Consider the following 23,564-nt stretch of genomic DNA (forward strand, 5'->3'; position numbering starts at 1 on the left):
AGGATTTAACCCTAAAGAAATAACCAAAAATGAATGGGAAAATTTTACTATTGTTCATATTATTGATAGTATTGAATATGTTCCAGATTTTAACAATGCAGGACTGGTTAAATGGATCCTGGCACAGCCATGAGATGGGATACTCCAGCCATTACAGTGATGTTATACAAAAGAAAAATACCTTATTGAGTGCTTGTGATGAATCTGGCACTGTACCAGTCACCTTAATTGTATTGTGTTAAGTCTAACAGTATCCCTAGATGATAGGTATCATTATTCCCATTCATAGAAGGGAAAACACAGAACTTCAAACAGCTAGTGAAGTAGTGTTGCTGGAATTCAACCCATGTCTGCTCTTAACCCTTGTTCTTAATCACTGCCCTAATGATATGGGAAAATATTCACTATTTACTGATAAGCTATTGTTTTACAACCCAATTTTTTTTTTTAGAGTAGGCTCCACATCTAATGTAGGGCTTGAACTCATGACCTGAGCTCAAGAGTCGCATGCTCTACCAAGTGAGCCAGCCAGGCACCTCAAATAAGACTAGCCCCGTTTTTTAAGTAATCTCTACACGACATGGAGCTCAAACTTACAACCCCAAGAGCAAGAGCCTCCCAATCTACGGACTGAGCCAGCCAGGTGCCCCCCCATGATAAGCTATTGTTTTAATGTAGTTTAACCGACATTAAAATGAAGCAAAAACTTCCTCCTATGTGAAATCACTTCCTTTCCAAAGTTAGTTGTGCTTGCTCATTTTTTTGCCCAAAATGAATCTACATTTACACAGGTTTTTTAAGTTGATTTTGGAAGTTTTAAACGCCTGCCTTCTGCTTTAAGAATTCAAACAGTACTGAAGATTATAAAGTAGCTGCACCTTTAATCACAAATTATATATATAATTGGATACACTCGTAGGCTCTTTTTTATGGTCCCTCAATTCTCTCTTCTTGCTCTGGTGTCAACTTCAGGCAAAGTGAGGAGGAGGATCTGTGAAGGTCTAGATGGCTAACATTCAACACAGGAGAGTCCCTTACATGTGTAGCGCGGTGGTTAGAAGTGCTGATTCTGGAGCTCAACTGGTAGACCGAGTCCCAGCTTTTGAATTTGAGCAGCTTGTCTGTCTTCTTGGTGCATCAGTGTCTTCATTAAATGAAGGTGGTCATTGTACCTCCCTCATAAGATTGTGGTGAGGATTCAACTAACTGATGCATGTAAAGGGCTTGGAACAGTGCCTGGCACATAAATGCTCAACCACTAGCTACGATCATTGTTGGGATGATGATGATGATGGTGGACATGTGCAGAGAGGAGGAAGAGAAGAAAAATTACTTATGAGTGCTTACTATGTACATTGTGCCTGCATGATCTCTCCATCTGATCTCTCTGAATTAGTACTTTTATTCCCTTTTCATAAAGATGAGGAACCTAAAATTCGGGCTGGTTATATATGCAAGGAATAGAATAAATTATTAGACCCATTTCTACGACTAAGGACAAGATAAATACCGAAAGCTGCCTGACCCGGAGATAGCCAAATACTGAGGAATGAGATGAGAAACAGGCTTGCAGAGTCATACCACCCTTTGGGACCAAAGGGCAGTGTTCTAACATTCAGGACTGAGTGGGTGCCTAACCCAATCTGGTATCAGAAAACCGCTTTGGAAATCCAACTGTTTTTACACTGCTGTATTTTCTGTAAATATTTCTTGTTTTCTTCTCCCTTTGTATGTACTAAAATTATTTCTGAACTACCAGTCTGTCTCATTTGTATTTTGAGGGAACAAAAAGGAAAAAAGAATCTTTGGGCACCTTCTGGAGCTTTCAGGGAAAACATGTCAGACACCAGGTGTCCTGGGCTTCAAATGCCAGAAGCCTAAGAGGGAAGAGAAACGCAGGGAAGAAAATCCTCAGGGCGCCTGGGTGGCTCAGTTGTTTAACCGTCTGCCTGCGGCTCAGGTCATAATCTCAGGGTCTGGGGATTGAGCCCCAAGTAGTGCTCCCTGCTCAGCGGGGAGCCTGCTTCTCCCTCTCCTCCCCACTTGTGCTCTCTCTCGCTGTCTCTCTCTCTCAAATAACTAAAATCTTTTAAAAAAAGAAAGAAAGAAAATCCTCTTCTCCAGAGGAGTGTTCTCTTCTCTAACCTTAGAAGGTTTTGAATAATGTTGCCTAGAGAATGGCCTTTTACTTACTCATCTGTCCAGCATGACTCATCCCTAAGAGTGTTGAGTAAGTGAAATTTTACAGTATTTATGTTTCTGTGACTTTTATAAGCATGGTGATGTGGAAAGAGCATGGACTTTGGAACTGGACAGGCCTAAGCTTTGTCACTTAGTGCTTGTATCATTTTGGGCTACTTAATAACTTCTCTGGGTTGGGGTGCCTCAGTGGCTCAGTCGGTTAAGCGTCTGCCTTTGGCTCAGGTCATGATCCTGGGGTCCTGGGATCGAGCCCCACATCACGCTCCCTGCTCTGTGGGGAGTCTGCTTCTCCCTCTGCCCCTCCCCCTGCGCATGTGCTCTCTCTTTCTATCTCAAATAAATAAATAAAATCTTAAAAAAAAAAAACCCACAAACTTCTCTGGGCTTCCTCATGTATAAAATAGTAATAATGAAAATCTATTTCACAGAATTGGTATGGAAATGAAATGAGGCAGCAAAAATGAAAGTATGACCTCTGGCACACATAGGCACTCATGCCTTTCCTTTGTCGGATTGTAGGTTTGGAATGAGCATTTGGCCCCATCTTGTATTTATTTTTATACTTTTCTGCTATACCCCATGCAGCGCTTTGTTTACAGTGAGCGTCCTATAAATAGTGACTTAACAACATTGGCATACATGCACCGAAGTGGACTAACGGGTAAACAATTTTAGGTGTGTCTTAATGTTGATTATTTATCCTGTTATGGAGAAAAACTGCCAAATGTGGGTAGATAAGGTGTGCTGTCAGGGCTGAAGAGTTGTTAATGTCGTTCCCTGCACAGGGCCAGCGGCTGCAGGGGAGAATGGGAACCAAGGCCTCGGCCCCCTCTGCTCGCAGAGCCCCCTGAGAGCTCCTTGTTTCAGTTTACTCAAAGGCAGTCGTCTGTGGGTGAACCACAGCCTCATCTCTTCCCACACCAGGGGTTCATCTTACAGGCCACTTGCTATGCCTGATTTAAATTGTCTGCTTTTTCTCACTTACTAAATACTTAAAAGGTAAAAAAGATACTGTGATATTTATTTACCCCTACATTGAGACTGGGTAATTACTATAACTTCTTTGAAACTGTAACATAATTTCGGACTTCTGGAAAAGTAGAAAAAATATTACAGAGTTCCCACACACCTTTTGCAGTTTCCCAAATGTCAATATATTTTACACACTTGCTCATCCTTAGCTCTCTACATTACATATGCAGATTACTTTTTTTGGACCATTTGAGAGAAATTTCCCTTCCTCCCCCTTCATTCCTTTCTTCTTTCGTTCCTTCCTTCCTTCCCTCCCTCCTTCTTTCCTTCCTGCCTTCGTCTCAAATAAAACATATTAGGTAGACCTAATACTTCCCTGCTTCAGCCTCCCCTTCTCTCCCTCCTCGCCTCTCCTAGCCTTTTTTTAGGGAACCTGCCGTGTGACATGTTCTTGTCCCTTTACTACATATGACTAGATCTGTAGATACTAAATTTTCATTATTTGGTGAGACTTGCTTCGTGACCCAGTACATGGTCACTTTTACAACTTTCCATATAACCTGAGAAAGAATATGTGCTCTTTAAATGAGCCAATAGTTATAAACCACTTGCAACAGTGCCTGGCACACTATAAGCACTATGTAGTATTAAAGTTTTAAGACAGTGTACATATGTAAATCCACTGGCTCAAATTTGTTAACTGTCTTGTTCAAATTTTGTATACTTGAGCTCTCGACTTTTAAAGAACTTTGCTAAAATCTCCCTGTGATCATGGATCTGTACATTTTTGCATGTATTCTGCCATCTTTTGCTCCCTGGCGTAAAAGCAAGAAATTCTGGTCAGTTTTCCGCATCCCACCCTTAATCCCTCCTGTTAGTGTTTCATTGCACAGCAGAGAACTAGGCTGGAAATCAGGGCACTGATTGAACAGAAAAGGCATCACAGGGAAATGGAAGTTTATGAATCCACACGCACTGAGAATCACAGTGGCCTTGACATCTCCCTTTTGTAAGCTTTTGCTCTGCAGCCTAATCATCATTTGCTACACCCTGGTATTTCTCCTCTCAAATGCCCCCCCCCAACGCGTTGCACCATCCTACCCCACTCCCTCCCCCGCCATCCGTCAACTGTCATTCTTCTGAATCTTAAGCCAATTTGGGGGATAATATTCACCAATGCCCTCTCCAATATTTCAAAACTAAATTTCAATATTTCAATGATATTTATGGGACTGGAAGCTGGGGATGAAATGTTTCTTAGCTGATTTACTAAAAGCTGGATATTGTTAGCTATATTATGATAAACAGAATACACTTGAAGAGTGGGAAACAGACACGAAATAATTGAGAAAATTGCTAAAAGAGAAAAGAACTGTTTCTATAAGGAAGAAAATAGTGGGTGGGGGCGTGTCCTGTGAAGATGTTTTGCGGAAGGACGTTCCAAGGGGAGTGACCAGCTCTGAGAAGGTCATGGCCAGAACAGAGCTTGGCGGCTGAAGGGCTGAAAGAAGCCAGCAGGGACGGATCACAGCGAGCAGCCGAGAGGTGGCAGGAGAGACACGGGGAGCTCCCATAGAGCTGTATGAGCCTTGTTAGAGCTCTTGATTTTATTCCAGAAACTGGAATCCGTTGAAGGGTGTTAAGCACAGAAGGAAGTGACCAGATTTATGGTTTTAAATACAACTCTAGCTAGAAGGTGGAGAATGACTTGAGAAGATCAGGAGTAGAAGCAGAGATACCATTCATGGCGATTTTGGCAAATGGGGCTTTTTGGTGAGCTCAGAGTAAGTCTCCCTCTTGTCAAAGAGTTTACTAAAACCACAACAGCAAATGAAACAGACTCTAACTTCAGCTGTAAAGGATCGTTTGTACAGCTTGTGATGACCATCACAGATTCTTTATAGGTCTGGAAAGTATAGAGTTATAACCACAACTCCACCCCCAGTTTGAATTTTGTGGGTATTTTGTGAGAACTTTTTATTTTGAAAAATTTAACCTTCATTTAAAAAGTACAATTAATTCCCATTACCTTGGGAATGACTTACTCAATGATTGTCAAGTTTGCTGACATTTACTTCGTCACTTTTTTTCTTCCTTTGCTGAATTATTTAAAATCAAATCCCAAATATATAATTTTGTCCCTTCATATTAAGGACCCACCTCCAAAATATGAACATTTTCTTATATAGCACAAAGCCATAGTCACAAAATTAGCAATTTATTGCTAACATCTAATGCCAATTCCATAACCAAATTTCTTTAATGTCTCAAAAATGTCTTTTTAATAGTTGGTTTGTTCAAGTCAGAATCTAAATAAGATATGCACGATGCATTTGGTTGTTTGATCTTTTAAGTCTCTTAATTCACAGCACTGCTTTTTCTTTTTTTTCCTCCTTTCTTCTTCTTTTTTTCCTTTTTAAAGTTTATATTATTGACTTGTAGAAACTGGATTAGTTAATCCTATAAAATGTCTAAATAGTTTATAATAAAAACTGTTTTTTAAAATACAGGATAAAATACGGGGTTTGAGCCTTTAAACTTCCAGTAAGTCAGACCATCTCTCTGGAATGTTCTTTGAAGTGTCTGGCATACAACACAGTTGGTGAGCCATAAACACCACACTTGGCACGCATATGCAAGCTGTTAAATAAGAGTGCTTGTGCTTAATGTTTTAATTTTATCATTCAGTCTTCTCAGGATTTTGACCTGCTTACTCACTGTGATTTGTCTACTGTTATTAAATTAACAGAATTTGAAAATAGCAGTTTCTCAAATGTTTTCAAAAGCAATTAAGATAATGCTTCGGTTTGCTAACTTCAGCCCTTTTCACTTGAGAAATTAGAAAATTAAAAACAGTTGAACTGGTATTGGTAAAAAGCCAAGTTTGGTTCCACTTCAAGGATGAACAGAAAAACCAGTGGCCAAACAATGCATGTTTCCTTCACCTCAATGTTGGTCTCTCCGAGAAGGATGACTTTGATATCTTTGCTATAATTAGCCTCTGTTGCCAATGGAGCAGAGTCTTATTACCTGCAGTAAATAGAACTGGATCACTAGTTCTTTTGGCTTTGTTGTTTCAACAGGTTATAATGCATGAATATCATTGACAATACCATGGTTATATAAAATGTTGGCATAGGGAAAACTGGATAAAGGGTATATGGGAACTCTGTACTATCTTTACAACTCCTCTAAATATAAAATTATTTCAAAGCAAGACTTTTTTTTTTTTTAAGAAAGGGAGAGAGGGGTGGGGAGGGGCAGAGAGAGAATCATAAGCAGACTCCATGCCCAGCATGGAGCCCGATATGGGGCTCTATCCCACAACCTCAAAATCATGACCTGAGCAGATATCAAGAGTTGGGCACTTAACTGACTGAGCCACCCAGGTGCCCCAAGATGTTTTAAAATATTAATTTCCTCTTCTAAATGATTATCTTAAGAAAGTGCATGGTTATTCCATTAATGATGTCATTGCTTTAATTATTTTTGAAGCCCCTTTTTTGGAACTGTCCTCAAAAGTCTAAAATCAAAGGTCATAAAATTGGAAGACTGAAAGAGATCTGAGGAGTTATCTAGTCCCATCTCCCAAGCATTCCAGAGAATTCTACTGTGTATCATAATTTATTTACCATTCCCCCTACCATTCCCCCTGGTTAATATTTAGGTTGTGTCCCAAACTGTCCCCCTTGCAAAGTTTATTGTACATATATCTTTGTTTATACATATATCTTTAGACACAATAGGGATATGTCAGTACTCTAGATTTCAAAAAGTGGAATTACAGGGTCAAAGGAAACACACATTTAAAATATTGATTAAGTCCTTCCAATTTGCCATCCGAAAAAGCTGTATGCTCCTACCAAGTGTGCAGGCATATACTAACATAGGTTGCTAGCAATCTTTTACATTTTTGCTATTCTAATAGGGGCCTGGTGAGTTTGGGGCAGTGACAGCAGCCTGCCCCTGTAGGGAAGAATACTTTACCAATGACATATTTTAGAATTAGCATAATGATATATGTTTTACTATTATTTTGAAAATTCTCTACAGACGGTGCATCTCCTTATTGCTTGCCCTGCTTCCTGCTGACTGCTCACACCACCCAGCCCCACTTGGTATACTGCTGCCGATAGGTAAAAAAGCCATCTTGCTTTAATTTGCATTTCTCTGATTAGCAGTGAGGTTGAACACATGCTTATTTGTTAACTGGCAACTTGTATGCCTTCTTACTGAGTTACCTATTTATATCCTTAGTCTGTTTTATTTTTTATTTTCTAAAATTTTTCTTATTTTAAAAGAACATTTTATATATAATGAAGAGCAACTCTTTGTTTTCCCCAATTTGCAAATGTTTTCTCTGTGTCACTCATCTTTTAACTTTACAGTCTCTTTTGCTTTATGAAAGTTATGGTGCTGTTTGGGGGAAGACAAAAGTGAGGGGTTTTTTTAATATTTATTTATTTTAGAGAGAGACTGAGAGAGAGAGAGAGCAGGCGGAGGGGCAGAGGGAGAGAGAGAATCCTCAAGCAGACTTGCTGCCGAGTGCGGAGCCCAACGCGGGGCTTGATCCCAGGGCCCTGAGATGGTCACCAGAGCTGAAATCAGGAATCTGTCCACGTAACTGACTGAGCCACCCAGGCACTCCAAGTGAGTTTTTATTTCATTTAAATTCATTTAAAATTAAAAATACTAGGAACTAGGAATGCATTTCAAAAAGCTCTCAAATCCGAAGTAGGAAATCCACTGTGCTTATCTGAGCAGGGAGGAGTGCTCAGGATCAAAGCAAGGCACAGCAAAAGACTCCTGGCTGCCCTTCCTGGACTCCCTCTCCTTGCCTCCCAGCTCCCATCTCTCAGCCCATGCTATTGCTCTCCTGGGGACTCCAAGGAGAGAAGGATGAACCTAAGGAGAGGCACGGCTCTTTACAAACGTGTTTAACCTTCACGTAATCTGATCAGTACATCCGGGCTTCCAGGTTTTGTGTCAGGCTAAGGGAGTTCTTTCCTACCCAAAGTTTGTAAAGCTATTTTTCAGTATATTTTTTTTACAAATAGTTTTCTTGTTTTGATTTTTTACATTTAGATTTTTAAATCACCTATGATTTATGGGTAATTAAGCCAATTGTCCTTATGCTGTTTATACTGAATTATCTAGTCTTCCCCCACTGATTTGAAATGCCATCTTGAGGGGCTCCTGGCTGGCTCAGTGAGTAGAGCATACAGCTCTTGATCTCGGGCTTATGAGTTCAAGCCCCATGTTGGGTGTAGAGATTACTCAAAAATAAAATACTGGGGCACCTGGGTGGTTCAGGCAGTTAAGTGTCTGACTTCAGCTTCGGTCATGATCTCAGGGTCCTGGGATCAGGCCTCATGTTGGGCTCTCTGCTCAGCGAGGAGTCTGTTCTCCCTTTCCCTCTGCCCTCCCCCCCCCCCACTCGTGCTCTCTGTCTCTCAAATAAATAAATAAAATGTTTTTTTAAAAAGTAAGTAAAATAAAATATTAATGGGGCAGCTAGGTGGCTCAGTTGGTTAAGCGTCAACTCTTGATTTCAGCGCAGGTCATGGTTTCGGGGTCTTGAGATGGAGCCCTGCCCTGGGAGGTCCAAGATCAGTGGGGAGTCCGCTTGAGATTCTCACCTGCCCTCTGCCCTCTCCCCTGGCTTGAGTGCCCGTGCATGCGCGCGCACACACTCTCTCTTTCTTTCTCAAATAAATAAATAAAGCTTTAAAAAATATATTTTAAGAAAAGGAAATGCCACCTCGAGCATGTGTGAAATCCTATAAGTATGAACCCGGGTTATTTTCTGAACTCTGTTCCATTCCACTGACCTTGTCATCTTTTTCTGATGAGTACCATACTACCCTATTCACTATATAGTTTCATAGTTCTTGTAGTGTCTTGTAAGCCAAGTCTTATTTTGTTACAGTTGTTTTTCAAAACCTTCTTGGCTATTTTGAAACATTTTCTCTTCTAGATAAACTAGAGAATCAACTGTTAAATTTAAAAAATTCCACTGGGATTTTGATAAAAATTACATTTTATTTACAGATCAATATGGGCAGAATTGGCTTTAAAACTTTAAAAAAAATATTGAGGCTTCTTATCCATATATGACTCTCCATTTACAGAGACTTTATATGTCCTTCAGTAAAATATAGTTTTTAATGGGTTTTGAACATTTTTATTAATTTTATTTCTAGGTTTTTTTTAGTTGTGATTATTATGAATGTGTCATTTTTCCATTTTATCTTTGAACTGGTTCTTCCTGATACATAGTGAAACTATGATTTTTGTATATTCCTTTTGTACTTAGTATCGTGTATTACTATACTTTGTTAACTGAACTCTCCCCCATTTCTGGGCATTAGGTTGTTCCCAAGTTCTGATGCTCATAATTAGCATTGCTATAAACATCTCTAATCAGGTAATTTTTTCCCTTTAAATTTCTTCCCACATATGGGAAAAACAGATTTAAAGAGTATATGGAACTTTATGGCTCTTACTACATATTACTCTGAGTAATCTCCTGAAGGGCTGGCTCCCTTTCCAATTCTGCCTGTAATAACATCTGCAAATCAAGTAACAATGATGAAGATAATGATGAGGAGGAGGATGAGACCAGTTGGTGAGAGCCAGTGTTATGCTCTGGGCTTTCCATGTCTTTTCTCATTTAATACTCACAGTGAATCTATAATACGCTATTGCTGTATCATATGGACAGATAAGGAAACTTAGGCACAGAGAAAGAGGGTAACATCTGCACTCATAGCTGATACGAGCCAAAGTCAGATGTGTTGTGATCCATGGTCAAGGCCTTCTTCCTATGTCTTCTCTAGTACCCATTCTTTTTATCTTTCATTTACATTTGACTTTAAAAAGTATATAAGACCTGGGGCGCCTGGGTGGCACAGCGGTTAAGCGTCTGCCTTAGGCTCAGGGCGTGATCCCGGCGTTATGGGATCGAGCCTCACATCAGGCTCCTCTGCTATGAGCCTGCTTCTTCCTCTCCCACTCCCCCTGCTGTGTTCCCTCTCTCGCTGGCTCTATCTCTGTTAAATAAATAAATAAAATCTTTAAAAAAAAAAAAGTATATAAGACCTGAAAGTTGTTTTACTTTGCGTCTCCTAACCAATAAGTAGGTTGTTAGGTAACACACTTGTTAAACCTCTTTTTTATCTCCTTTGACCACTTAGCCAATAGACTGGTGATGTTAATTATATATTTATACAACTCTCTCTATACATTGGACAGAAAGTTTTAAAAGATTATTTTTTCCCCACACCCTTACAAATATTCTTGGGTTTTATTGCCCATTGATTCTTCCTTCCTCTATTCTAATTTATGCCTTCTGTAAATTCTTCTTATCTGAAAATTCCATTACCAGCATGGAGAATATTAAGTAGAGGGAATACTCTTATCTTATTCATACAGTAGTAGTAGTTAATAATAATAACAGCTTTCAAAAACTGAATGTTTACCAATTGCTAAGGACACTATTTACATAATCTCATTTAATAATCACTATAATCCAGTGAGATATTATCTTTGTTTTACAGATGAAGAAATAGGCTCAGATTTATCAACTTGGCCAAGGGCACACAGTTAATAAAAGGAAGTCCTGTCTATTCCAAAGCCCATGTTCCTAACAACAGTACTGGGCCCTCCATTATATAGAGAGAATAAAATTGACTCTCTTTGGGGAAAAAAATCTCTTTATCTTCCATACAAATTTCTTTTAAACATTTTGAATGCACAGGTTTTTTGAGATAGTTTCATGTTTACAACATAATGATTCAGTATTTATATATACTGTGAAATGATCACCACAATAAATCTAGTTAACATCCATCACCACACCTAGTTACCAATTTCTTTCATACCAATTTCTTACAAGCTTTAAATCAGAGATTTTTAATTTAATTAAATATATTCTTGACATTTACAAAAAACCTTGCCATTTGCCTCACATAGCCTAGCTTCTACCTCTTGCGGTCTCTGGGCACTGCCACTCTGGTCTCCAGGGGGCACTGTTTCCCCTTTAATATTGTGGCTCAAGCATTTGACTCCCAATTCCCTTAGGTACAGGCAAGACCAGGGAAAACATTTAAACAAAGTTTACAAAGGGCTCAGACGAACAGAAGCCAAATGAGTACAGAGAGTAATATACAACTAGATAATTTGGTTCACTGAATGCAGAGTAGGCATTTCAGTATTTGACACGCCCTACCTAGTTTCCCACTGCATGCACACAGCAGAAGCCTTTTTTTTTTTCTATCCTGCACTATGTCCTCAAGCAAGCAAAATTCTTGAAAAACTGGCTCCGAGATTGGTAAGGCTAGTCCCAGCTAAGGGCTTCCTTCCAAATTCTAGCTTCCAGTGTCAGTATCTGCCTCTCCCTATGTACTAGACATTAAGCATGGCAGCCATCTTCTGGGAAGATGGCATCGTCTACCCCTGGTTCGTAGCTTTACCCTGTTGTTTGGAAATGGTTATCTGTGGGTCTCTCACTCCTCTTCACGTCTTGGCCAGTATGCAAGAGTGAAAGGCCCGGACAGCTTCTATTACATATCTATTACTGCATAACAAATTACTCCAAAACACAGAGGCTTCAAAGAACAAACACTTTTTTTTTTTTGGACAGGTTCTGTTGAGTAGGAATCTGGGCATAGCTTAGCTGGGTGCCCTTGGCCTTGGTGTCTCTGATAAGACTACAGTCAAGTTTGGCCAGGGTACAGTCATCCCCAGTCTTGAATAAGGGAGAGTCTGCTTCCAAGGTCACTCAAGCTGTTGGCAGGCCTCAGGTTCTTACTCACTGTTGGCCAAAGACATCCCTTCCTTGCTGTGCAGGTCTCTCTGTAAGGCAGCTTACAACATGATAACTGTCTGCCCTCAGAGTGAGTGAGAGAAGACAGAAGCCACAGTCTTTTTATAACCTAATCTCAGAAGCAACATCCTGTCACTTGTGCTATATTAAATTAGTTAGAAATGAGTCAATAAATCTAGCCCACAGTCAACAGGCGGTGAATACCAGGAGGCAAGAACCATCATGGGCCATTTTAGAGGCCTTCTACCACTTCACTCTACCCAAGCCAGTTTTCATGGTTGTGTTTGCAGCAAGAAATCTTTTATTTTTTTTTTTTAGGTAATCTTTACTTTGGGGCTTAAACTTACTACCCCAAGATCAAGAGTAGCATGACTTACTGACTGAGATAGCCAAGGTGCCCCTACAGCAACAATCTTGAGAGATAAAGTAACATCTCCCTCTGGGACAAAGAAGCTGACTTAGCTTTTTGCTTGCTAGAAAAACAATGGGTTCCCCAAGCTCACTTTTCCCCCACTGAACACAAACTCACTGCATGTGTAACATCTATCTGGGTGCCTTGGTATCACACCTGGGGAACTTGGGGGGCAAGAGGAATTGATATGAACAAGTCATACCTTTTATGCTGTGCTGTGGGTAAAACAATTTTTTTTCTCTGAGACTCAGATGTCTCATGTCTTCTTTCAGTATCTGTGAAACAGTAAAGGCTAACTTATTGGCTTGTAAGTGGGATAAAATCAAATTGCACACCTGACAGTTTGACTCAATAGCACAATTCAGAATTGTATACAGGCCCTGGGAGACCAGCATTCATACAAGAGGTCTACATACATAGTATTCATTTTATTTGACAAACACCTATATGCCAGGTAATTTATTCTAAGGGTTTATGAATATAAACTCATTTGATCCATGAGGCAGACACTGTCAAAAATCCCTGCTTTACAGATGAGGAAGATGAGGCCCAAAGATGTTGAGTAACTTGCTTCAAATCATACTGCTCATAAGTGTCTGAGCCTCCTTATTCAAACAGAAACAACACAAACAACCTGGCTTCAGCACGCATTGATCCAGTGTATCGTGCTAACTGGGTTCAGAGTTGGCAAGGGCTGGAGCAGAGAGAAGATGGGGGAAATGACAAAGTAGAGAGTCAATTCCTCAAAACATTTGTTGAAATCATCAATTTAGAGTTTTTTTTATTCCTAACATAGTAACATATTGTCTTGTTTCAAAGGATATTCAAAGGATAAACTACCAATCGTATTGATAAACGCTTTGATTTCGTGTGCTATATTTGACTTCTTAGGATTCGATTTAGAACATTTGTTCTATATTCCGACTATGAAGGTTAAAATGAATTATCCACACAAAAATCTGAACATGGAGTTTATAACAGCTTTATTCATAAGTGCCCAAACTTGGAAGCAACCAAGATGTCCTTCAGGAGGTGAATGGATAAACTCTGGTATATCCAGACAATAGAAAATTGTTTAATGCTAAAAAGGAATGAGCTATTAAGCCATAAAAAGATTGGGGGGGCTTTAATGCATATCACTAATTAAAAGAAGCCAATCTAAAAAGGTTAATTTCTTTGATTCCAACTGTATGACAATCTGGAAAGGGCAAATCTATGGAGATAGAAAAAAGATCAGTGATTGCCAGGGGTTGGGAGGAAGGGAGGGATGAATTGGCAGAGCTTAGAGGATGTCAGAGCAGTGAAACTATTCTGCATGGTACTCTAATGGTGAAAACATGTTATTAGACATTTGCCCAGCCCATAGAATATGTAACAACAAGAGTGAGCCCTAATGTAAACTACAGACTTTGAATGACAATGATGTGTCAGTGTAGGTTCATCCATTACAAGGAAAGTACCACTCTGGTGGGGGGCAGGGGTTATCTGAGAACTCTCTACGTTCTGCTCAATGTTGCTGTGAACCTTAAACTGCTCTAAAAAATAAAGTCAATTTTAAAAAATGCTTTGAAAATGACAGTGTACTTTAAAATGTAAATATTATTAATAGTGTAAGAATGTGTAGTAAGTTTTTGTTAACCTCGCTCTCTACCTGGCCATGTCCCCCATGCTCTTCCTGCCTGTGACCTCCTCCTTTCCTTAGCAAGTGTAAATGGCTTGGCCCCCACTTGGCCTCTCTTCCTTTGCTCCATTGTCCTTTTCTTGAACCTTCCCAACCCAGGTTCATTCCGGCTGTCTGTCTCCTCCATGGCTTTATCACGGCTGCAGAGCTCAGCTGCAGAAAAACCACAATGGTGAAATGATATGTATCGTACAATTTGCATTCTCCTACATCAGCTCATCCCTCGGTGTTTCCTGTAACTATTTCTGTATTTCTCAAACCAGAGCTTTCTGCTTAAAATATGTATCAGTAAGTTTTAAGTGTAGTTTGCTTTTGTGATATTGTACTATTTTGAATAAATAAATATTTTCGAACTCTTAGGCCATTTCTTCCTACCCTACAGATATTATATGTCAGCCTTTTTGTATATATATAAAATTGGATTCATGTTATTAAGCTGTTTTCTATTAAAACAAAATAATCTGGCTTCTAATGAGCACGCATATCAATGATGATTCACCCAAAAATACTTATGAATTAGCAAACCCAGGCGGTTGATGTGTTTACAGTTGCTGTAATTATTGGTGTCTTTAAGAAGATTCTGTGGAACAGTTGAGTAATATTCCCTTCTCCAATGTGCCTCAATGCCCTGGAATAAGCCTCCCTTGTTCTTAGATTAGGGTATCTTTTCACTCAATGAGCTCAATCAAAATCTAATTCAAACCTTTCCACATGTCTTTTAGCAAGACTACAGACCACTCCCTGAGTCCCAGAGATCAGTACTAGTGGTCTCAAATTGGTAGCCCATGGGGCAAATTTGCTTGATAGATGTGGCTCATTTGGCCTGCACAGTGTGTTAACAAAATCCTAATTCATTCCTAGCATTTTGAAATTACACCATTTCACATTAAAATGTATATTGCTAGCTTTTATTGAAAAATTAATAGGGGCACCTGGGTGGCTCAGTCAGTTAAACGTCTGCCTTCAGCTCAGGTCATGATCCCAGGGTTCTAGGATCAAGCCCTGCATCGGGCTTCCTGCTCAGCAGAGAGCCTGCTTCTCCCTCTCCCTCTGCTGCACCCCCTGCTCATGCTCCCTCTGTCTCTCTCTTAAATAATTAAATAAATAAAATCTTTTTTAAAAAAAAAGAAAAATGAATAGATCTGGCAACATTGGGCCTATGTGCTCACATAGCAACAATCAGCTGGTGGTAGCCGTCAGCTGTCCCTTTGAGAGGGAGGCACCTCTTGCCACTCACGAAGACTGATGGTCAGTTACCATTTATCATCTCATGTTCACCTCTTCCGACACTTACTATCTCAGGTGCCTCCAGGTGCTTCAGGCATTCAGTTTGTAAACTCTTCTACACCTGGTCCTTGCTGCCTTTCATCCAGCACCACCCGTTGACTCCGTGGTGCTCTAGAAAGACCATGGGCTTCAATTCAAATGGACTCAGCTCTGCCACTTACCTGCTGTGTGCCCTGGGTAGGGTTATTTCACCTCTTTGAATTTCTGTTCCTTTATCTGTGAAAAGGGGGATAAAGACGGTATGGTTATGTGGATTAAAAGAAATAATGGGAGCACCTGGGTGGCTCAGTTGGTCAATCTTGAATCTGGCTCAGGTCATGATTTCAGGGTCGTGAAATCGAGTCCTGTGTTGGGCTCTGCACTCAGCCGGGAATCTGCTTGAGATTCACTCTCTTCCTCTCCATCTACCCCTCCCCCCACCATGTGCACACACAAGCACTCTTGCGCTATATCTAAAATAAATAAATAAATCTTAAAAAAATAAATAAAGGCAATAATGTACACAATGTGCTTCTGATAGAGCCAAGAAGAGGCAGGAAGGACTCGGTGAGTACGGCCTGCCTCCTTTGACAACGTCTGAGCTCACCTCTCAAGAGGTGACAGGGCTACTCCTGTAAGTCTCCAGCATGGTCAATTCATGACTAATTTGTATGATACTCTCAGGTGTCTAGATACAAATAAAAATTTAAGAAACGAGGGGTACCTGGCTGGCTCAGTTGGTAGAGCATGTGACACTTGATCTTGGGGTCGTGAGTTTGAGCCCCATGTTGGGGATAGAATTTAGTGAAAAAATAAAATTAAATTAAACTTTAAAAATAATAAATAAAATATAAGAAGACAGATAGTACTTAGGTAACATTTATATTCTATAATTGTCATCTGCCATCATCAAGGAACCATAATGGGTTAAGTTGGAGGCCAACGGCATTTCTATTGCTTGGAGAATAATCCTATGGCATGGTAAATCGAACTCTTGCAATTAGTTATATAAAGAAAACAAAAATGAAAAAGTTTGTGCGTTGGTATGTTTTCCAAAACTGGGGGGAACAGTTCTCTATATGACACACTTGTTCTCACACTGTAACTTGTAGAGTTCCTGATGTGTCTATATATCTAACTTGCTTCTTATATGCTGCTGTAACAGATTACCACATACTTAGAGACTTAAAACAACACAAATGTATGATCTTATAGCTCTCTAGGTTTGAAGTCTGACATTGGTGTCACTGAGCTAAAATTAGTGTGTCAGCAGGGCTGCACTTTTTTGGGAGGCTCTAGGAGTGAATCCCTTTTTTTTGCCTTTTCCAGCTTCTAGAGGCCACTCACATTCCGTAGCTTGAGGCCCCTTTCACCACCTTCAAAGCCAGCGATCTTGTATCTCTCTAACCATCCTTCCATAGTGAAATCTTTTTCTCTAACCCTTCTTTTGCCTTCTTCCTCTTCACTTTTAAGGAACCCTTGTGATCTCATTGGACCCACTCAGAAAATCCAGGATATTCTTCCTATCTTAAGGTCAGCTGATTAGCAAACCTAATTCCATCTGCAACCTTCTTTTTTAAAATTAATTTTAAAAAATTGAGGTACAATTAACATATGACATGTTAGTTTCAGGTGTACAGCATAATGATTCAATATCTGTATATATTGCTAACTGATCACAAGTCCAGTCGACATCCATCACCACACATAGTTATAACGTTTTTCTTGTTATAGAAAATTTAAGATCTACTCTCTTAGCAACATTCAAATATACAATACAGCATTATTAACTATAGTCACCTACCGTACATTACATCCCATGACTTACTCATTTTATAACTGGAAGCTTGTACCTTTTGACCACCTTCACTCATTTTACCTACCTGCCCTCACCACTGCTTCTGGCAGCCACCAATCCGTTCTCTGTTATCTGAGCTCATTTTTGTTTTGGTTTAGATTCCATAATAAGTAAGATTATGTAGTATTTGCCATTTCTTGTCTGACTTAATTCACTTAACACAATGGCCTCAAAGTCTATCCATATTGTCCTCGCAAACTTAATTCTTTGCCGTGTAATTTAATGTATTTACAGGTTCCAGGAACTAGGATGTGGATATCTTTCAGAGGCCTACCGTAATTAGTAGGTACATTACTATGAATTTATCTTACTTATTCTTCACAACAACCTTATGAAGTAGGAACTACTTTTACAAATAAGAAAACTGAGGCTGAGGAGTTAATAAATGTGCTTGGGTCCAGAGCTGGTAAGTAGCAGTGAAATTCAAACCCAGAGCTAATTTCCTCTAAAGCCATGTGCTTAATCACTACACTATACTGAAACTTGTTCAAATGACATTTTCTATTTTCTTTTTCTTTATTTATTTTTAAAGATTTTATTTATTCATTTGACTGAGAGAGACACAGCCAGTGAGAGAGGGAACACAAGCAGGGGGAGTGGGAAAGGAAGAAGCAGGCTCCCAGCGGAGGAGCCTGACGTGGGGCTCGATCCCAGAACGCCGGGATCACGCCCTGAGCCTAAGGCAGAGGCTTAACGACTGTGCCACCCAGGCGCCCCTCTATTTTCTTTTTTTAAAATTAAAAAATTTTTTTAAAGATTTTATTTATTTATTTATTTGAGGGGGGGAGGGGGAAGAGGGTGAGAATCTCAAGCAGACTCCGTACTAAGCATGGAGCCCAAAATGGGGCTCCATCCCATGACCCTGAGATTATGGCCTGAACTGAGATCAAGAGTCAGATGTTTAACCAACTGAGCCACCCAGGTGCCCCTCCTTCTATTTTCTATGAAAATGATTATTATAGTGAAAATTGGATTTTGGGGGGGGGCAGTGTATTAGCCCAAGGAGTATATATGTATCAGTTAAAATTCAAATAAAGATATTGTCTCTTTATTGCCTTAATGTGCTGCTTATATTTTCCAAAATGAATTTTATATGATCACAGCCTTTTGTAACTAAGTCTGACTTCATACTATGCCCCAAATTGTTAATACCACTTGGTTGGTTTTTTTTTTTCTAATTAATTAATTTATTTGACAGGAAGAGAGAGGGAGAGAATGAGCAGGGGGTAGGGGCAGAGGGAGAAGAAGACTACCTGCTGAGCAGGGAGCCCTATGTGGGGCTCCATCCCAGGACCCAAGGATCACGACCTGAGCCGAAGGCAGACGCTCACTGGCTGAGCCACCCAGGCGCCCCATACCACTTGCTTTTAAAAAGTCAAACAGATATAGTTTCTTCCAAAGGCTGTGAACTTTGATTTTGCTTATTTGCAGAGTTTAAAAGTAAATGAGACCCCAGGTAGTTATGTGATTCAGTTTCTTGCCTTGAATACCTCACAGCCCCACTTTTTTTCTTTTTTTTTTTTTAGGGAAACGTTATGGGATTCCATTGTAGGAGTTTAATTTCTATGATCTTAGCAGCTTTTTCTTCTACCTGTTTTTCATGATTGTTCTCTAATGCAAATAACTAGCAATTAAAAGTAATTTATCCCAGTCATGAGTTGAAATTACAAGTAATGAGATAAAATTTTAAAGAGGTGGTTGAAGCCAAATAGCATGCTTGTAAAACTTTCAAACGACATGGTATCAGGCTTGGAGAAACACACCAGGCAAAAGTGGTGAGATAGGTAGAAAAGGCAATGTACTGAGGAATACATTCAATAATGAATGCACTCCACATCACATAAGGAAAAAATCAGTGAGTTTTTCTCATTCTCTGTCAAGGATATAAAATCCCCTTGAAAGCACAATGCATGTTTGTACCTTGAACCTTCCCTCTGTCTTAACACGGTGCTTTGAAGAGAAAATGTTTGTTGAATCAATGATATTTATATTTACATATGATTGCATCAAAAGCACCCTGCAGATATCTAGAAGAGAAAATAAGTCATAAAAGGTTTATTTAAACTACATAAAAACTAAGTGGGTCTTCAAATGACCAGTTTCAAATTCAAATCCCCCTGTACAGCAAATCGTTATCTATGCCAAGGGCTGGGAGTGGGAGCAGGGGAAGGTGCTGAGAAACAGGTGATTCTGTGAAGACTGTAGGAACAGTTCTTTATTACCTTCTTCATAAGTGATTTAAACTACTCTTGGTGGGTGGGGATAATGTTTTTAATCTCTACCTCTCTGAGCCTAGCATAGTAGCTGGCATACACTAGGTACTCAACAAATCGTTACTGAATGGAGAAGAAAGCAACAAAAGGCATAATTCTCAGATGACACCAAACCAGAATGCACACATGTATAGATTACGTATTTGTGACTCCCTATACTAATATATTGAACACGTTGTAAAAAGGAAGCTCCAAATTTAAAAACATGACATAATCACTATACTTTAAATAATTTAATGGCATTTTATTAATAGTATAAAGCCTTTCTGGGATCATGACCTGAGCTGAAGATGGAAACCTAACCGACTGATGCACCCAGGTACCCCTAACTTCTTTCTTTGTAGACAAAACAAATAGACATTGGAGTATTTTCTTTCTGAACCGTATTGGCTTGTCTTGACTACACTCAGGATGTACACCTTCCACCTTGGATTTTTTTTTTTTGACTTAACAAATATGATGAAATGTAAAATCACTCAGGAAAAGTACAGTTTTGATAAAATAGGTAGAGGGATAATAAAAACAACCTCTTAAATATAATGCAAGAAAACATAAGTAGGTTAAACAAGAATTTCGAGTTTAGATTTTAAAATCTGATAATGATGAAGTGTAATTTTAAATGTAATTCTAAGTTGCAATATAGGGGTGTGAATTGAAGAGCTGTGACAGAATGTTCTCACTGTATTAAGGACTTACCTGATCTTTTATACAGTTCCATGTCTCATACTGGGCATCTCATCTAAAGAAGAATGTGGAGAATTTGGAAAGAATTCGTATGAGAGTCATACAACAAACAAACAAAAAGAGGTGTGAGAAAAAGTTAAAAGAACTGAGGTTGTTTATTCTAGAAAACCTAGAGAATTTAAGGGTCTTCCAGTATATGAAAAGTTATAATCTCTTAAGGTCTATTTAAGTCTTTGACCCATCTGGTTGAGACAGACACAAATGCCTTAGAGAATTAGTTGCAGAAATAACAGCAACATACTTTTTTAAGCCAGAGAGTACTAAGCCTTTGCATTTGAAATGGGTTCAATCATTCATTGTACATAATTAACAGTAACTGAGTCACCAAATGAATAGTGTTTAAGAAAAGCTATTATTTCCTACTGATAAGCAACTAAAATAATTGTTATCTTCAAAGTCCACCTAGTAGGTTTGAGCTCAAAGACCTAATATGATTCTCTGAGGAACATAGTAACTGCTGACACGACTTATGTAAATAAGTTATTATCAACTATTAACAGATGTAATTTATGTATGTAACAGACTATCCAAACAAGAGACAGTAAAAAAAAAAAAAAAAAGAGAGAGAGAGAGAGAGAGAAAGAAAAAAGGGCAGGGGCGCCTGGGTGGCACAGCGGTTAAGCGTCTGCCTTCGGCTCAGGGCGTGATCCTGGCTTTATGGGATCGAGCCCCACATCAGGCTCCTCTGCTATGAGCCTGCTTCTTCCTCTCCCACTCCCCCTGCTTGTGTTCCCTCTCTCACTGGCTGTCTCTCTCTGTTGAATAAATAAATAAAATCTTTAAAAAAAAAAAAAAGAAAAGAAAAAAGGGCGATTTGTATTTTGTTCTTGATACTCATAATAACTAGATTGGAAGACAATGAGGTTTCCTTAATTTCCTTAGTAGGGAAGGATAATAGTTTTACTTCAGATAATTAATGGTCTTAGCAAGATTTAAAGTAATTTCTAGCAACTTCTTATCGAAAAGCTGTGCCAGCAATGTAAGTGTTCTGATTTCTTAACACGACCCCTTGATTTTTCTCAGGAGTCTAACAGAGAAAGTGAAAAAGTCCTGTGATCTAAAGGACCTTATATTTGACCCTAACATAGTCTTGCTTTAAAATGGTTTTCACTTTGTTACAAAACACACTTGAACTTCAGGCACTTCAGTTCTGAGTTTGAACATGGCTAATTTGGTCCAACAAAAATGTTGAGCTTTGGGCCATTCCCACCCCCAACACACAACATGAGTACACTCTGAACCATTTTCTAAATGAAGGAAAGAATTGGGCTCTGTGCCAAGGTGGTATAAACCAGTGTCAATATTCATCAATTCCCATGAGTATCTGAGTTTTTCTAACTATCCCTTGGGTGGCTTTGTATTGTACTAAATTGTTTTGCTCATAAAATGCAATAAATTAGTCACTTTAATTCTCATATTCTTACCTATTTTACGGCAGGCTTTATGGGTTAACTCTTTCCTGAGCCAATTCATGGCTTGGATTATCCTTAAACTATACTCCCAAGGAAAATGGTTTTCTTTTTCTGAAGTTGTGGGATGCTGCGATTGGTATACCGAAGGATAAACATAGCTGGAAACTATAGCAACAACTCATAGTGTCTGACCCACTTAAGGAGATGGGTTTGTACTAGAACGAAGGAAAAGGCGCTATGAAAGCAGTACAAATAATATGAATCAAAAACATCTTTCCTTTTGTAATCATGTGGTTGGTAGCACTATTCTTCTCTAGTCTTGTCGATTTATCTGCTATAAAACAAATATTCGAGTGAATGCTGGCTCTCACTTCCGTTACCAACTGACTTATGAATAGAAGCCATTCAGGTCCCATTGCTGTCATTTTATCACATTTTCTCCCTATGGGAAGTGATATTTCTTATATTGTTATGCTCCTCAACTCTTCCAAAGTTATAATGAAAGAACTACAAATAATAGAGGATTTTATTAGGATATAAAAAGTTGTGATCGTTCCTTATCAGGCACGAGTTTAGGGAAAAGGTTTTCCATGTTGAAGAATAGGTGAAAACCAAGCACTCATCTCATTGGATATATTACCAAAAAAAAAAAAAATACTGTATTCTCTTGTTAGGTAGTTGTTTGTCTTTATTTTTAATATTTGGGTCAATAGTTTATAGTATCGCCAGTCCAATTTTCTAAAGTTCTGAACATAACTATATCTTAGTATTTCTTTTATGATTTTTTCTTATTACTTTTAGGATTTCTCTTTAAAAAATTCCCCCCAAACTCTAAAATTTGACCATTCTTTAGACTAGTACAAAAGGAATCTAAAATATTGGCATTTTTATATCTGTGTTAGAGCTAATCATAATGATGACAAGAGCAATCAACCGATACTATGTTCCTAGGCATTCTACCAAGTTCATTTGATCCTCCTAGCAATTTCATAAGATCAGCACTATTATTATCTCTGTTTCACTGAGGAGAGAAAAGTACTATTATCCTATGTTACTGATGAAACCAAAGCTCAGAGAGGTAAAATAATTTGCCAAAAATAGAAAGTGGCAGAGCCAGAACTTAAACCTGAGTCTGTCCAATTCCAAAGCCTATGCTCATAATCTGTACATTACAGATAAAGCAGATGAACAGAATATTTGCCCTATCTGCATGAATAGAGTCATATTTCCAAACAAAATATTGGAACCCACAGTCTAAACAAAAAACTTTTTTCCGTTTTAAAATTTTATATATATGAAACCTTTTATAAAAGCATAAATATCAGCTAGACATTTAGCTGAACATTCAACAACTTTTCTTTTACAGTATAAACTTAAAGAAATTGGAAACATAATGGAACATGGAGATATGATCTGTATCTATAGATGAATATGATTAATCAAAGTGATCAGCCTTAAAGTGTGCCTTTAAAATTAATTTTAAGTGAAAAAGCCCTTTAATGTGAAGTTTGTGAATATATTTACAACCTCTGGTATTCTGAGAAATCAAGCTAGTGAATTGCAGCTCTCAGATTATAAATGCAAAATACCCAACATCTTATCAGTTGAATGTGGCTCATCCCCCTTCTTGTCTTAAAATTTTGTGGGAGGTGGTATGTATGCATGTATGTGTGTGCTCTTCACAGCAGGAAGACATTTATTCTGGAAATGTAATGGCTCCCAGATGGTTGTTGTTTTTTTTTTTTTTTTTAATAAGGAAGGAAGGAAGGAAGGAAGGAAGGAAGGAAGGAAGGGAAGGAAAGGAAAAGCTGAAATGTTGGGCACCTGGGTGGCTCAGTCGTTAGGTGTCCGCCTTGGGCTCAGGGTGTGATCCTGGCATTCTGGGATCAAGCCCCACATCAGGCTCCTCCGCTGGGA

General features: G+C 38.9%; 1 long non-coding RNA gene across 2 annotated transcripts; it reads right to left on the reverse strand.

The window, feature by feature from the left end:
- Positions 1 to 684: 684 nt before the first annotated feature.
- LOC103677483 lies at positions 685 to 23,526 on the reverse strand. 2 transcript variants are annotated; one of them, XR_005833632.1, is made up of 5 exons: positions 23,472 to 23,526; positions 20,188 to 20,230; positions 15,543 to 15,597; positions 12,616 to 14,247; positions 685 to 1,262 (listed from the first exon to the last, which is right to left on the reverse strand). It is a non-coding gene; the product is annotated as an uncharacterized LOC103677483 (long non-coding RNA). The 2 variants fall into 2 exon arrangements; XR_572418.2 differs by lacking the exon at positions 685 to 1,262 and having other exon boundaries at positions 10,626 to 14,247.
- Between the last annotated feature and the right edge of the window lie 38 nt (positions 23,527 to 23,564).

Source organism: Ursus maritimus, unplaced genomic scaffold, assembly GCF_017311325.1.
Source record: "Ursus maritimus isolate PB19 unplaced genomic scaffold, ASM1731132v1 scaffold_9, whole genome shotgun sequence".
Classification (NCBI taxonomy): Eukaryota; Metazoa; Chordata; class Mammalia; order Carnivora; family Ursidae; genus Ursus; species Ursus maritimus.